At 37.5% G+C, this 16,868-nt stretch overlaps 1 long non-coding RNA gene across 1 annotated transcript; it reads left to right on the top strand.

Annotated features, from left to right (window-relative positions):
* Positions 1-2,869: 2,869 nt before the first annotated feature.
* Positions 2,870-16,590, top strand: LOC121659239. Its single transcript, XR_006014227.1, has 2 exons — positions 2,870-12,055; positions 12,981-16,590. It is a non-coding gene; the product is annotated as an uncharacterized LOC121659239 (long non-coding RNA).
* Positions 16,591-16,868: the final 278 nt, after the last annotated feature.

Genomic DNA, 16,868 nt, shown 5'->3' on the forward strand with positions numbered 1-16,868 from the left:
TTGGACAGGTCACAGGGGTGGTTTCTGGCCTCTCCCAGAACAACGCCTCTCTGTCCCTGGGAGTGGTCAGGGGAAGTTTGGGAGCTAGCAATGAGCATTGTTCTGCTTGAGTCTTCTGAGTCCAGTCAGAGCTACAGATTTGGGTGCTCCTAAAATGCATAACATAATCTCCTAGTGTACACATAATCTCCTAGTGGTCACAGTAGCTACCAAGTAATTTGGAGCCTTTTGCTCACCTGACTTCTCATCCTAGCGTGGCTTGATGCCTTCGTGATGTCTCACATCTTCCATATCTCACAAGAGAGGAGGTGCATTTACATTAAAAGCCTGGAACAGATTTTGCTTCCATGAGTTTGTCCTAACCGCTTTTTATTTATGTAAACTTTTAGAATCCACAACATGTAGGGAGATTCACAGGTTAATTATGTATGCATGCAAAGGTACATCCTTTGTTTATTTTGAATCTGTTACCTGCTTGTTTCATTTGAAGTTGGTTCTGTTGAAAAAGACAGTGAAAATTCATGCCCTATTTCCTATCTCCATGCCACACAGGATTTTATAAACCTTTATCTTTTTCTTCTAGGTCAGCTGTTGTCGAGAATGAGTTTTCCATTTTCTCATACTGAACCTGTTTGATACTCTGCACCCTCTTTACTGCCATTCTCTTGATTTATTTTATAATTTCTGAGACAGATGAAAATAATTACATGTCATATTCAAGATGTGGGGACACTGTAAATTTATTTTATGGTAGCATAGTACTGTTTTCCTTTTTTTCCCTCTATTCTTTCTTAATAATTCCTAACTTTCTGTCTGCTTTGACAGCTGTTTAACCATGCGGTGGTATATCAGCAGACATTGTCTGTAGTACCTACTTTGTCCTGGAAGGCCTTTCTTGGATTTAGCTTATGTTTTAAGAGTTTGAGAGAAGAGAGTGTACTGAGAGAGGAAATCTTCAAGAAACCTGTGCTCATGGGAGGAAAATGTTCCCCTTCCTTCTCCTTCCATGCTGGGCTCTAGCTCCTTTTAGAAACAGAAGACCTCATAAGGCTCAAAGGGGGATGCTCAGGTACTAGTGGTGTACCTTTCTCATTTCTTCCCTATGTAATTGAATGTCTTCTGCAGTTAGAGAGACCTAATAAATCAGTTTTTTTATGTCATCTCCATGAGCTCAATTGCAAGGGAAGTTTATTATCTAACTTCAGAAAATTCCCTAAGAAATCAAACCATTTTCCCAGATGCCTAGACTTGAGGGTGCAGAATGCCATATTGAGAGTAGGTAGCAAAAAGCTAAGGGCTAAGGTTATTAAAACTTGCCTTCAGTAAATTAAAAGGGGATTTGGCTGTTTGCTTTAATGAATGATAAAATGCAGTGGTTAGGCTTGGGAATGATGCCCTCTCCCAAGCAGGCACAAGGATGATGGAGTGCTCTCTTTATCATTCAGCATCCAGGTTCCCTGATTCCCTACTTACTCTTTGCACCAGGCTTCTCAGTCCCCTTCCCTTCTCACACAGAATTAATACTGCCCTTGTACAGAAAAGCTGATTCCTCATATATCTTCTTCTCTTATCCATCAACAACTAACCCTAAACACTATGCCAAAGATTTCTAGTACTAGAAGTCCTCTTTCCTCTAGGGACAGGAGCCCATGGGGAATTTCCTGCCTCTTCATCTCAAGCAGGCATGGGTTCTCATTTACTAATCCTGTCCATGTCCTCAGGCATATATTCCCAGACTCAAGAGTTTTCTCTGACTCCCTTCTGCCAAGCCCCCTGCATTCAGTGATTGATCTTGTATCTAATTTCACTAGTCACCATTTTCCTTGGCAAAACTCTAAAGGGTCTTAATTTGCTGATGTCATTTTTCTAGTTAATTATTGGGTTTGGAGTATTTTTCGTATGATTGATATCTCTGCCAGGATTGCAATAGCTATTAGCAGAATTGGGGTTAGTTCATTAAAATACAAAATGTTTAAATACATTACGATATTCTGCTTTTGCCCTTAATTACTAAAGTATTTTATATATTTTCATATCATTTATTATTATGAGAAGGAGTTTGACAGCCAGATACAGTAAAAATATGAAGGTGTTCCAAAATCAGATCAAAACCCAATGCTGTTTTCATTTGAAACCTGAAATTACAAGTCTGACAGGAAATACTTACTCACACAGACAGCTAAAGGAACAGTGACTGTAAAACACTTATGTGATTATACCAGCTCATGAAATTGTCTGTACTTACTAATTTTGTGTCTTGTTTTCAGCTATATGTGTTACAGCACAAAGATCTGACAAGATATGAGCAAGTCTTACTATTGGTGATGGCTGAAAGAAGAGCCCTTTTGCGTGGGTAGAATCTGAATTGGGATATCTTGCAGATTTCTTTATTATGCCATTCATTTATGTAAAAGCAGGTCAAACATGAATGACATTTATGTGGATTTTTTGCATTCTCCAAAATCAAGAAGTGACAGGATAGGCCTATAAAATGAAGATTGCTGCTTAACTGTCCTGCTAGCAGCTGGAAGTTATTACAATTCTGAAGTTTATATAGACTTTTCACAATTTTTGTGCATAGGATTTTCTTGTACTGGAATTCCAGAACAGTGGAAAACAAGGAAGCAAGAGAAATACGAAACTATCACGAGAACTATTAGATAAAAAGAGGGAGAGAAAGAGAGAAAGAGATAGGTAGAGAGAAAGGGAAAGAAAAAGAAAGAAAGAAAGAAAGAAAAAGAAAGAAAGAAAGGAAAGAAAGAAAAAAAGAAAAAGAAAGAAAGAAAGAAAGAAAAAGAAAGAAAGAAAGAAAGAAAGAAAGAAAGAAAGAAAGAAAGAAAGAAAGAAAGAAAGAAAGAGAAAGAAAGAAAGAAAGAGAGAGAGAAAGAAAGAAAGAGAATAAGAAAGAAAAAATCTGTCATTTCTGCTAAGCTAGCAAATATAACTGCTCAAAAGTCAAAGTTCTTGTAATTCATTTGGATGCATTGTTTGATAAGGAGTACGACAGTACACAACACCAACATCTCTTCTTTGTAATTGATATAGTGAAGAAAGGAATTTGTGTAAACAGCCACCCCTCAAGTACTGGAATTTTTCTCTTCTTAATCTGTTCCTTCTTGCAAAGAAGTATAGAGCGGTGGCATGGGAAAAACAGAATGATAAAATTTTAAGCATATTGTGAGATATTTAGTCTCAAGACACAATCTCTGATATGTATTTTGAAAATGGTAGAACAGTGTGGATCCAATCTTCCCATAAAAGACAAAACTCTGGAAATCTTGGAGAGACAGATTCCACTTTAAATAAAGATCTGGATTACCATTCCTATTTACAGAAATATTTCATTATTAAAGTGTCCTAAAAAATTACAAAGGAATCTTTAGGACCACAAATCCCAAGCTTTCAGACTTTATTCCAAAAATCTTTGGACTTTAATCCTTTAATTAAGGATTCAGAGTTATTTCCCCACAAGAACACAAGTATTATTTGAAGGATATATAATCTAAAAAGTTATTATTACCTTGTTGTTTGGGTTTATTTTTTTCTTTAAATCTATCAAAATAATTTATTCTTCAATGAATGTTCTAATTCTAAAATGTTGACAATTTTTTTAAGAAATTACATTTCAAAATTATCTTTAATTATACTTACAACCCAAATCCAGAAAAAAATAATTGTATTCTTCTTTAATTTTCATCAGTAGGAGACAGTTGCAATAAAATAGCTCATGATTAAGTGCACCACAGTGAGAATGGGATTTACCTCATCTAAATTTAGCCACCTAAGATTTTGGCAACTGTGAAGTACTCCAAAAAGGTAACTTTAGCCATTCAAGCTAATCTTTCTAGGCTGCCTCTATAGTTTTCAGTGGATTCAGAGCCAAAAAGCCTAACTGCTCTACAATGAGCCTTGAAAGCTCAAGTAAAATGCTTCTCCTTTGTCCCACATGCCTTACTAGCCCTCCTTGTTTTCACTCTAGTCATAGTTTCTTTTGATAGATGCTAGAAACAAAAAGCATCTCACCTTAAAACAGATGGAGTGGACAAAGCTACAGAATACTGTGACCTTGTAAATTGAGTTGCTTTTTTCCCTCCATTGCTAAATACAATTTCTGGAGAAAATCCAGAGGAAGACAATTAACTTAGTGAAAGATACAGACATTTTGAGTCAGAGGTACTGACAGCTTTGAAGTAGCTTACATCTATGTTTTACAGAAAGAAATCCAAATTGGATACCTGGAATACACAGAAGAAAATAATTTGCAATTACTTTACCTTGGTCCTGTCTTAGCTGAAATCAATAAACAAATGGACACATATCAGTTTTAAGGTTGGTCTGAAGGTTTAGTTTGAAATGAAATAGTTGATTTAGAACAATGACTGGAATGAACAATAATAACAGTGAGGCATCTCATTCTGGTAGCACTTATTCCATTACACTGATATTGATACAGTGAATGCCTTAAAATGTTATGAAAACAGTCAACAAAATGAGGCGATATAGGCCATTGATTTCAAATGGAGGTTACTTCACACAATTTTTTTTTATTATATTCTTTGTTAAGAAACTCATTATGGTAGTATTAGTTCAGTTATTTTAGTATTTTTATGCAAGCTGCAATTTATTACTTTCTAGCTATATAAATTCTATGGGCTCATAGTCTGTGCTGGTAAAACTACCATGATGTCAATCTGTGTGCAATTTAATTTTTAAAGAATGCACTGGAAAAAAATGATGGCTATGACAACAATGGTTTGTGAGAGAAATAACTCAAATGGTAATTTTTCTGTGGCATATACTTCAATGGGTTTTTATTATGTGGAGCTTAGGTCAATTAAATGTGAAAGCAGATCTTTGCTATTAGTTCTCTCTTACTGAATGGGTATAAACCATACAGGGTAAAAATTAACAAAACTTCGTATATTCTGCCTCTAGCTATTCTGCCTGGTGCTACGATAGGGCTACTGATTGTGGGTTTGTTCAGCTGATTTCCAGCATGTTCAGGGAGCACCAGATGCTTTGAGGGGAATGAAAGTCTTAACAATGAGGCCTGCAGCTGTTTCTGTGAGCTTGTGAATGCCCAAACTGGGCAAAAATACCCAGAGCAGATCATATGGCTATTGTCTATTTATTTAAAATAAGTGGCCTTTTTTTCTGAAAAGGCAGTCCTAGACTCTGTTTTTCACCTTTTCTACCGTATGACTGCAGTAGTGACTATCCCACAGAAGTTGTCCTCTACAGGACTTTCTCTAACTACTTTCCTATCTCCAGGAGAAATGACAATCTCTGTCTGATCTTTATGAAATTATTCTGCCCATACATAAGGACCTCATCACTCTGTCAGTCAGCAATGCCCGAAACCTGCTGACATTTCATCAAACACACTACAAGATTCATCAAGTAAAATACCTGAGAAACACAAAGATGGGCCAGTGGTAAGGGAGGCTGAAAGCCCAGTGGGCTCCATTGTGGGTTCTCCATCCTGTGAGATGTATTGGATTGACTGCACAACCACAAAGCACAAAGCTTAATTTTGCAATCGTGTAACAGCACTGCATATGAAGTCTAGGAAGCTATGTAAGACAAGTTAAATTGATTTTAGAGCTCTAGCTAGTAACTGTAACTAGGGACTAAAATCAACATGGGTAGAAAGGTCTCTGCCAACTATTTCAATTTCACTGTTGTGTGCTGGGAATGAAAGAAGAATAAGAAGGTTTTGACTAAACCAATTTAATTTTCTATTAGCATCTAAATCTTTTTCTTTTAACTGCTGTGATTTGATTACTACCTTTTTGAATTGGATGACCTGGACAAATGATGTAGTATTTTTAACCCACTGATGTAGTATTTTTAACCCACTGACGTTTTGATTAAATATTAGTTAAAACCTTGATTTTAAAATTAACTTAATTTCCGCATAGACTACGGACATTTTTAGTACATCAAATCTAAGCAGTAATGTCAGTTTTGTAACGTTTGCTTGTTGCAAAGCAATGGAATTTGGCTTCTGCAAACATTAGCAGAATTGGTTTGTTCTTTGGATAGCAGAATTGAAAAAGAAAAACTATGTAAATTAACAGAGGTACATAAGCTTGCCCACTCTACAGATTAAAACCTTTTTCCAGTAGTATTTCACACTTTTAGTAATTCACAACAGTAATTAATAATCATCTTTTTTTTAGAATCATGTCTTAGAAGTAAAAAAAATATTTTATTGAAGGAAAATACGAATATTTGGTATAAGGATAAATTTCTCTGTAGTCATCTCGAAAAAGACTCATTCTAGAATTAATAAATGAGAGTAACCAGTCATGATTCTGTACGTTTTACAAGAAAGAGCTGATTCAGTGGAACTGAGCGCAGTGTTTCCAATTCTTTCTGGCAAGTGAAAGAATAAAGAAGTAAAGAATGAAGTCAGGATCACACCATGGGAATACCATCATATTTTTCTAATTAATTCCATTCAAATAGCATTAATTGAATATTTTAGAGTTAAGATAATAATGCTGCTAAGCAGCAATGCAATTTGCTGAAGTCAACAAAGCATGACTGTGATAATGTAAAGAAAAATTCAAAGACAGTGAACTTTCCCATTAGTCATATCTTATTCCCTTAGGCTTTTCTTTTCTGTGCTTTAGTTTTCAACCTCAGAGTCATATTCATGTATTATTAAATCACTAACAACTGTTGTTTAAGAATCTTGGCTTCCTGAGCCCAGTTAATAATCCAGATGAGCAGTCTACCTCCCTGGGGGAATTTTCCTATGCGGAAGCTGGTATGACCTCCACTCAAACAGTTTGCACATATAATTATATTTTTGATAAGTTCTACCTGTACACATAATTTGAAAATAATCTGTAGTGAATTTTGTCTGGAAATTTGACCCATTACTTTTGCTTCTTTGGTTTTACATCACCCATTTTAGTAAGTAAATAATATATTTTTTTGCCATGGGATACTCAAATTAATCAAATAGCTATTAAGTTATGCACTTGACATCCTTACAGATGGCATATGTCTGCATTATTTGGCAGAAGGCAAAAGTACACATATGTATTGTGAGCAACACTTCATATCTATGCATAGTTAAGCTAAGAGGACAGTGGTTGTGCTGTTCTAGGCTTGTGTAACCACACATTTTGGAATGTTTGAATAAATTGCTGAATAAACTTCAGTGGAAATTAAGTTTATGAGGTTTACAGAGGGCAGATGCCTCCTTTCTAAATATTGACCCCCATTCAGACCTTTAGCAGGTTCCAGGAAGCAATGCAAACTAGTCCTAAGTATCCATTAGTCGAAAATTTTGACATCTAGAAATCTCTGATCATGTGCAAAATCCCAAGCCTGCCAGACTGGGCCCTTCCTTTTTAATTCCTCTCTTGTGGTTTGACATATCTTGTAGGAAAAGTGCAGAAGAGTTGGTGGAGTCACTGAAAACTCTGTAACTTTGCTCAGCCACTCTGAGGTTCAAACAGTCCACCATGGACTGGAATAAATGTCTACACATTGTAAAATCTTCCTGGGTTTGAGAAAAAGGTAAATAACTGGAACAAGGAATTACAAATAAGCTTGGAGAGGATCTAAGTGACTTGGGACCTTCTTTCTCTGGAAGAGTTTTACAGTATCCTAGAGAACTCCCTTTTATTGGGCTGTTAGCAACTGGAAAGCCTTTCTCCTGGCTGGATGGTTGTTTAACTTGGAAGGCCAAAGCCATTTTGTTCTCTAGTAAGTGTTTCAATTGGGCATAGAGAAATCAAGGGACCAGTTATTTCCATATATTTCTGGCATTTAAAAGATGTTTTTCTAATCCATGTGACTACAAATGGTGGCTTCCTACTTAGCACTGACTGTCAAAGGGTAAGGAAGTACAAAGCTGATACATGGTAAGTGACTATCTTTTTTCTAAGGCTCATATTAGAGATAATGAAATACAGAAGAATATCTTCACAGTCACTTCTAAACACAGAAAAATGAAATAATGCTTTCTGGAACAACAAAGGTATCTTTTGTCCTCTGAGACAAAGCTGCTCAACTAAATAAGTATGCTTAAACAGGAACTGCTTGTAGACTGTAGCTTGAATGCCAATTTTCAAATGAGGATATATTTTTAGATGCAGTTCATGAATTGCTAAACCCAAGATATTCAAGTGGAAGTGCAGAGCTGTTGCTGCAACAGTGTGCCAACAGCAATTGTGATTAAAACAGAATAGGTAATGGCACAAGCAGAGCAACTACATATATTTAGATTTCTTCCAAAAACAGTATTGTGACAACTGAAGTAATGCATGTGTACATGTGTTTCATCACATGCTGAAAAAATTAATTTATTATTTGTATTATGATTGCTTATATAATCTCCAACTCAAACCAGGACCCTACAGTCATCTGCTGATGCATATTATAAATGGAATACAGACAGAAAGGAGACTACAAAGAGATAATAAAATAATAATGGTCTGCATGCTTGGTTTTGCTTGGTTTCTGCTGGTCAATAGCCTAAGCGTGATAAGCATTCTTTGTGTGTCACAGAAAGGGAGAGCTTTAAGGAAGCATTTGAAAGGGCCTTATGAAGTAAAAGAGAAGATCCTTTTAAAGTGAAATGGAGAGAGACAACAGCAGCAGCAGGTGAAGCATGATGGTGTTTGCTCCAACACAAAGTGTGGAAAACACTGGATGATGTTACAGGCAGTGGGAGGAGCTGGCATCATAACAAGCAGCACCTTAATGAATATAAAATGGAGAACCATAAGCCACGGGTGAAGACATTTAGCTTATGCTTGCTGTGGTGGGGAAGGATTATACATTGAGCAGTCCCATGACTTCTGGTAATAATCTGTGTATAAACATTTGCCTCTGCTGCAAGCAAGGTGAAGTTTATAGAAATACAAGAAGCAGGCAAACCCCTTCTTAGGGAGTATTGACAAAACATACAGCTAAGGAGAATTTAGTAACTGAATCACACACAGTTTTTAGGTTAGAAATCTTGGCTGAGCAGAAGTATGTGGATGGGTGATAATTCTGATGAGTATCAGTTTTCCATTACAAGTTGGGGCTATAACTTTCCATTTATTTTAACTTGCATGAAATTCATTCTAAAGTCAATCTTCTCACATCTGTTTTGTTTTAATGTTGTTACACACTGCAAGGAGACTGCGGTTTAGAGAGTTAATCAGAAGCAAAAATTGTAATGGGTAAAGGAGGAGAATCGATGTGGTTATTGAATCCCCACCATTGTTTTTCTCTCTTGAGACCTGCTACAAAGTGAAGTGAAAAAAATCCTTTCACTATCATACTTTGAGGTTTGGGCTTGTCTCCCTTACCTTATTGTATCAGCAAGCAGACCAAATAAATTAATAGGGATGAATATGACATTGGTATCAAACAATCCATAGAACTGTTGAAGATGCCACTGAAGATGCACTCTCTAGTATGTTTAAGTCAAAAGCCATTCAAAATGAGAAGTGCCGTTATTCTGGGATAATAAATAAACCAATATGCTACTTTTGATTTCTTTTGGTCTGAAAGTATTGGTCTGATTTAAACTACTTCCAGGTGCTACTGGTGTCCTGCTCTGCACTGCTTGCATTTCATGTTTTATTGTGTTATAGCTGAGACAATCTGCTAGAGAGTTGTGAGACAGGAATGAGCAGAACTTTTTCCCAAAAATTTCAGCTTATATCACGATTAATTCAGTTTTTGTTTTTCCAAGTACCTTCCAGATTTATGCCCAAATTTACAGTTTTCCCAAGCAACATCAGAAAAAGAAAACAATAACATGTTTTTTAATTTCTGTCATCTTTCATTTTTTTTTGTTTGTCAGAGAAGTTAACATATTTTGTTAATTTGCCTGCCACAGGGGGAAAAAATGCATGCTGTATCTTCCTTCTTCTGTCTTTCCTTTGTCAAAATACTGCTCCTCTGCAAGAGACCCCAATGAGTCTTTTTGGGACTGCATGAAGATGCACCTTTCCTGAACCTGGGCATGTCATGAATGAGAGTGAAAGGCTGCTAGACAGTCTTAAGACATGTCTTTATTAAGATGGAAGTCAAATTTAGGTCAGACTTTAAAAGAAAAAAGGCGAAATCACCCCTCAATAGATATTCCTGTTTGTCTATGGATTGCCTTTGAGGGCACTTCTGCCTGTAGCCTCTTGAGAACGATGCTACATCTACAGAAATCCTTAGGGCACTAGTGCAGTTGCAATAACAGTCAGGAGATGCGATTCTTTTCAAATACTACTGCAGAAATCCATACTGAGAAAGTGCAAAGGGGTGTCTGATGAGGGCAAGGCACTTCTTCCTTCCCTCTCCTTGTTGAACTATATACTGGGTTGTTAGCATGTGGAAATGATTCCAGCAGCAAACTGAAAACCTACAGACGGCCGTAAAACTATCTGAAATATGCAGAGGCTTCATTATCCAAGAGGGATGGTTATGAGTGATGACTTCAATCTCCTGTATCACCCACAAAAAAGATCCCCCACTTCTTTAGCTGCAGCTGTACTTTCCCACAGCTACCAACGTGACCAGTTCTGCCTGACACAGGGGTGCTCACAGGTGAGAGTACATGAACAGGAAGACACAGGAGACAGCTCCTTGGTGTGCAAAACAGAAGATGGAAGACTGCATTGAAAACATGTCCTGGGTGTTGTTTGGTCCTAGTTTTCCATGACAGCTTCAGAGGCACAAAGGTAATGTGTGTATCTGGGTGGCAACAAGGCATGCTTAGCAACCCTGATGCTGTATTCACCATGGATTTTGTCAATCAATATAATGTTGTTTTCCTAATAGTAATTATGGCTCTGAGAGGCATAAAATGCCCATGTTCATTCCAGTGGAATATCAAGTTTGAAGTCTAAAGTGAAACCTTAAAATTTCCACCATTGTTAGTTATTACACTGTTAATAATTTTAGCAGAACTGTCCAGCTATTTCAAGCTTGTGAATGGAATTTTAAAATAGTGTCACCAGGTTTTCTTCTAATCTGACTTCATACCTACAGTTTACTAAGAATTAAAAAAAGTTTGCCTTGTGATGGAATAACATGCTGGAATCTGGTTTGGTAAGTGGTCTTTTTAAAGTGTGGTTTTTTCCTCTCAGGTTTGTATTAATTTTAAATTAATGCTGCTATAGTTGAAAAATGAGTCTTGTGCTCTCCTGGGCATGTTTACAATGGCAGTAAATGGTTTATGGTCACCTTCAGTTAACACTGACAATAAAGACTATACTACATAATACCCATGAATTAAGGCCAACATCCCCTCTTTTAATTTCTTTTTTTTTAAATGCAATTTCTGTTACTCCACATTTCCCTACTTTGTCCATACTTCTAGAGGAAACTGCTTCAATATTCTGTTTGGAAGTTCCACAGGAACTCAGTTTTATGCTGAATGTCACGTTTTTTCCAGTAACATATTGCTGTTAATTCCTCTGATTTCTCAGACTTTTTAAGATAGGCATTTCACTTCCACTCACCCTCTGCTGGTTTGAATGGTGAGATTAGGTGGCATGTCCCTTGCCAGTTCATCTTTCCCTGGATTTTCTTTCCCCTCTCTTGGCTCAATCATGCTGAAGGTAGCTAAAATCTAATTTTATCTAGCATGTCAATGTCACTCTATTAACTTTCCTCTGTGGTATGCTGTTTCAATTATAGGAGTTTAGAGGCTTGGGGAGAGGATGAATACCCAGCTTTAGCCAGGCAAGTTTGGGGTTTCTTCCAAAGCTTCTCAGAGTCATTGTTCATGCACTTCTTTTCTCCTCACATCAATATGTCATTTATTCATAACATGGTATGCTGCATTAGCATCTCTAATTCACTGATTCCAGTAAAGCTGCTGATGGGCTGCGCAGTGGGAATGGCAGTTGGAGGAAACTATTTCCTTCAAAGTAGTGTGCTTACAAAAATGATGTGGATTGGATTTTTTTCCTTAACAGTACCTGCTTGCAACCTGCCAACACATTGCGTGTATAAGAATATTTGCCATCTGATGCACCTCCAGAAGTACCTCTTCTTGTGGAAATTTTCCTTGAGGAAAATGTCGACTTTAAATATATACGTATGTATATCATTTCCATGATGATTCACATCAAGCAAGAACTGTAGGCTTTGTTTGTTTAGTGATGATGAGTGAACAATTGACTCTGCTTTTCAACTAAACGCGCAAATGTTAGAACAGTGAGCCTGTCCAGCTTCATTTTCAACTGCTGTTCTAGAGGGAGATAAAAATGTGCTAAAAGGCAGGAGCTGGGTGGTGACTGGGCTGTCAACTAATTTCCTTTCTGCACAGTTAGAAGAGCTTCTCTCCTGTGGGTCATACACTTAGGCAGAACCACATTAATTTTTACTTGCTGCCTCACTGAATAAAGAATCGTAGAATCATAGAACAGCCTTGGAACAACAAGAGTTGGAAGGGACCTTAAAAATTATCTTGTTCCAACCACACTGCCTTGGGCAGGGACACCTTTCACTAGACCAGGTTGCTCAGAGCTCCATGTGTCCACTTGATTTGATCACAAACTTGAGAGCTTTAACTCAGAAATGCGACTTCATCTGTTTGCGCTACTACAAAGTGAGGTTTTATTCATGTCTATTACTTACCCATATATCTAGTTCCTAAACTCATATTGTGAAAATCAGGTCACAATTAGAGGCCTCAACTTTCACATCCCTCCTTCTTTTGGTCATCTGTAGTTCCTGTGTTGATGACAGCGCTCTCATTGCTCATATCCATGTGTCTGGCACCACAGTACTTTGTACACTCAATCCTAAGTGGATACCTCGCCAGCCTGTACTGCTATAGTCCACTGGTCTGTGCAGAATTCTCCTGAATTCTAGCATTTGAGGAGAGCTAGCAATGCTGTTTGTCGTCCTCTCTGTCCCCATTGTGTGCACTGTTAAACAATTACACGACGTATTGCAGGTTTTGCATCTTTTTCAAGTTCTCAAAGGCAGGGTCTCTAACAGAGGTCTGTTTCATTCAGGGTTTTAGTCTAACTGATCAGCACTGTGTCACAGGCACCTCTGAACAGCACAATAACCAACCCCACTGGTCCACGAAACAAAAGGGCCTCTGTGGCAACAAGCTGCCACAGAAGAGACACTACCATGGAGACTATTCGTGATCCTGCAAGAAAGATCCATTGTATTTCACATCCCTTTGTTCTGAAAGCAGTAGGAAATATCTCACGTCCATTCATCACGAGCCAATGAGTTATCCCAAGTTTAGAGTTTGGTAACGGGAAAAGTGTTAAAACTCACCAAAAATAGTCTGCCTGGGATAAGAAGAGTAGAAAGGAAGTGAAACATGTATCAGCTGAACTGGAAGAGTACCCACAAGTATTCAAGATTCAACTTGGGAATTAAAGTGTGAAGAAAAGGGAGTTACCTGCACTATTCAAGTAACCGTTAGTTTTGGAGTGAAGTACATGGGTGTATGGGTACATAAGTAGAAGAAGGACTGAATAGAAAAAAGGAAGAGATTAAAGGTGACTTTTTGTGGGTTTTGGCTAAGGACAATGCATTTAACTTTTAATTTGGTTATAGGCGTTTGCATTCTTTTTTACATCCATGAGCATTGTTTCAGTTTTCCTGAGTTGCACCTGCCTGTTTTCCCTTAAGTAATATGTGGAAGAATATTTTGTGGGTAGGTGCACTACAAGGAATACAATCCGGAGGTTGCAGACAAGGCATGTTGTTGCTGTGATCAAACATTCTTTGCATGTGTGCAAGACCCACGTGTTCATCCAGCACCGGAGGGCCAAATGACATTCCAGGAGCAGCTGCCCAGCCACTGCATCCACACTTAGTGTATGTTCCCCACAGGGAAAGTTGAAGTTCCTATCTCAAATTTCTACCTGGAAAAAAAAATCTCGGAGAATCTTACTTGGAAACATTTTGTAACCCATTTTATGGATGATTTACCCCAAGATAAGAATACAACAGTTCTGTGAATTCACTCAAACCTAGGCTACAAATCTGATGGTAAAAACTTGGGGATTTTTCTTTATGTTCTTTGTAGATATGCAGGAAGAATTTTGATAAATTTAGTGCATTCTTGACGTTAATGCAGATTTTGTTTTATTTTTTTCTCTGACTTCCGGGTTTTTTTTTAGTTTTAGGTGTCACTCTTTTCAAAGTTGAGAACATCTCTCAGTTAGTATATGATCTCAAATTTATTTTTGGAACATGAAAAATACCAAAAGGGTTCACTAATCTTCTGATGAGATAAAATTACTTCTGAAGGATAAAATTAGCATGCTGGAAAATTTCCAACAATTATATTTTTACAGTCCTACCATGTATATTATACAGTGTATTTTTAAAGAATCAGTACTCTGAAATATACGTCTTATGTCTTCTGCAAAGTATATTTTGAAGAAAATTTTTATGTGATAATTATTTTTTAAAATATCTCATTATTTATGAAGAATTATCCATATTGTATAATCTTATTATTACAAGAAATAAAGTATTAGTAATGAGAGGGGCATCTGATTTTAGCTGGGATGGAGTTAATTTTCTTCCTAGTAGCTGGTCCAGTGCTGTGTTTTGGATTTAGTATGAGAATCATGTTGGTAACACACAGATGTTTTGGTTGTGGCTCAGCAATGCTTGTTTTAAGCCCAGGGCTTTTCAGTGTCTCATGCTCTGCCAGTGAGGAGGGGCACAAGAAGCTGTGAGGGAGCATGGCCAGGAGAGCTGACCTGAGCTGGCCAAAGGGATATTCCCCACTACAGAATGTCATGCCCAGAGTATAAACTGGGGGGAGTTGGCCTGGAGGCACAGATCACTGCTCAGGGATGTGCTGAGCTTCAGCCAGTGGGTGGTGAGCAATTGTCTTGTGCATCACTTGTCTTTCTGGTGGTTTATTCCTCTGGGGTTTTTTTGGTTTGTTTTTTTTTTTTTGTGGTTACCTCAATTTTTCTCATTATGAATATTATTATGGTTATTTTTACTATAGTGTCTTACTTTATTTCAATTATTAAACTGTTCTTATTTCAGTCCATGGATTTTAACTTTTCCAATTCTCTTCCCTATCCCACTGGGGTGGGGAGAGTGAGTGAGCAGCTGTGAGGGGCTTTGTTTCTGGCTGGGGTTAAACCATGGAATAGAATTGAAGAAAAAATTGTTTAAAATAATTTAAATTTGAAATTTAGATTCCAAAATCAAGAGTGAGGGGACTGATGGGTTGAAAGCACACTGATCCCGTCACCCAGAGTTCAAGAAAAGAACCTGCACCATTTGTATTTTATGAAAAACAGGAAAGGAAGTTTGGGACAAGGGGATCAGCTCTTCTACGGGTGACAGGTTACCAATAACAACCTGCTTTGTGCTGCACTATTCAGCGTATTCATAAAGGGTCTGGAAAAGAGATGAGTAGTCAGGTCACAAAGCCTGATGATGCTATCAAATTATTTAGGTTAATAAAGATGAGACAACCTTGATAATCTGCAGAAAGTTTATGGGAGTGACTGAGCAATAAAATGGCAGTGGAGTTCAGAGTAGATAAATGCAAAGTGCTGCACAAGAAGAAAAGGGCCCTTACTTCAGGTATGAAATGTCAAGATCTGATCTGGTCATTATTTTTCACGAAAGAGCATTCTGGAGTATGAAAATGGCCCCATGGAAACATCAGCCTGGTGATCACTAGCTGAAAACAAACAATCAAACAAAAAAACTGCTAAGTGTTAAGAAACCAGCTGAGAACAAAACAAATAATGTCTTTTTGCTGCTACAAAAATCCATATTTTGCTTGCAGCTTCTGTATAGGTAAAGAATCATAGAAATATTGGTTGAGAGGGACCTCTGCAGGTCACCCAGCCCCAACCTTTCCCTTGAAGCAGGACTACTGCCAACACTAGATCAGATCAGCTGTGGCTTTGTTTATGTTAGTGTTGGAAACCACCGAGGATGGTGATTCCACAACCTGTCTGGGTAATTTGTTCCAGTGTCATGTTCCCTTTGGTGAAGAAATTTTTCCCCATGTCCAATTTGAACCTCCCTAGCTGCAGTTGCTGTTGCTCAACATAGCTGCCCAATGCAAGCAGTTGTTGCTCCTTGTTCTACTTGCCACTGCCAAGAAGTGTTTGGCTGCACCTTCCTTCAGATGCTTTTCTGGTCCATGAACTCCAGCAATAGGATGGAAAACAGGAACGTTTTTGATGTAAAGCACAGCTAACTTAAATAGAATTCTTCAGGGTGGGAGAGGAGTTACAGAGCATATGATAAAGAACTAGTGAGCATCAAATGAAGCTAGCAGTAGCCAGGTTGAAAAGACACTAAAAGAGGCAAGATTTTGCACAACGTATGTTTGACCTGGGGAACTTTTTACCAGAGCAAGTTGTAGATGCTACAGATCTATGTAGGTTAAAGAGAGGAAGTACCTGACAGAGAAATCCAGTGAAGGTTACTAAGGTCATAGAAACTACATCTGCCTCAGAAATTTCTGAGTTTGAAATATTGGTGGCAGTGAAAGTGCTGGAGGGGACTATTGCCTTCAGTAATGCAGCCTGATATTGTCTAGCAAAGCCCATGGTCTCACGCAGTGTGGAAGTTCTTATGTTCAATAAATTGCTTGTAAAACTTAACTAACTTACCCTCATTCCTGTCTTGCCTTGTTAATTACATTGGGAACTCTTCAGCTCATTTACTTAGGCACATGAATTTTATTATTATTATTACTATTATTGTTATTATTGTTATTATTATTATTTCACTTTGTTATTAGGTTGTGGATACAAACAACAACAAAACCAGAGCTACAAAAGAAATTTACATTTTGAAGAAATGAGCCTCAGTCTTCAAAATGAAACTGCAGGCTGCAGTTTGCTGGCCAAAGCCTTCTTTCCAATCTGTTTACATAATTGGTT

This window comes from Corvus kubaryi, unplaced genomic scaffold (genome assembly GCF_017639235.1).
Source record: "Corvus kubaryi isolate FWS band 111438036 unplaced genomic scaffold, C.kubaryi_AGA036_p1.0 split3-73, whole genome shotgun sequence".
Taxonomy (NCBI): Eukaryota; Metazoa; Chordata; class Aves; order Passeriformes; family Corvidae; genus Corvus; species Corvus kubaryi.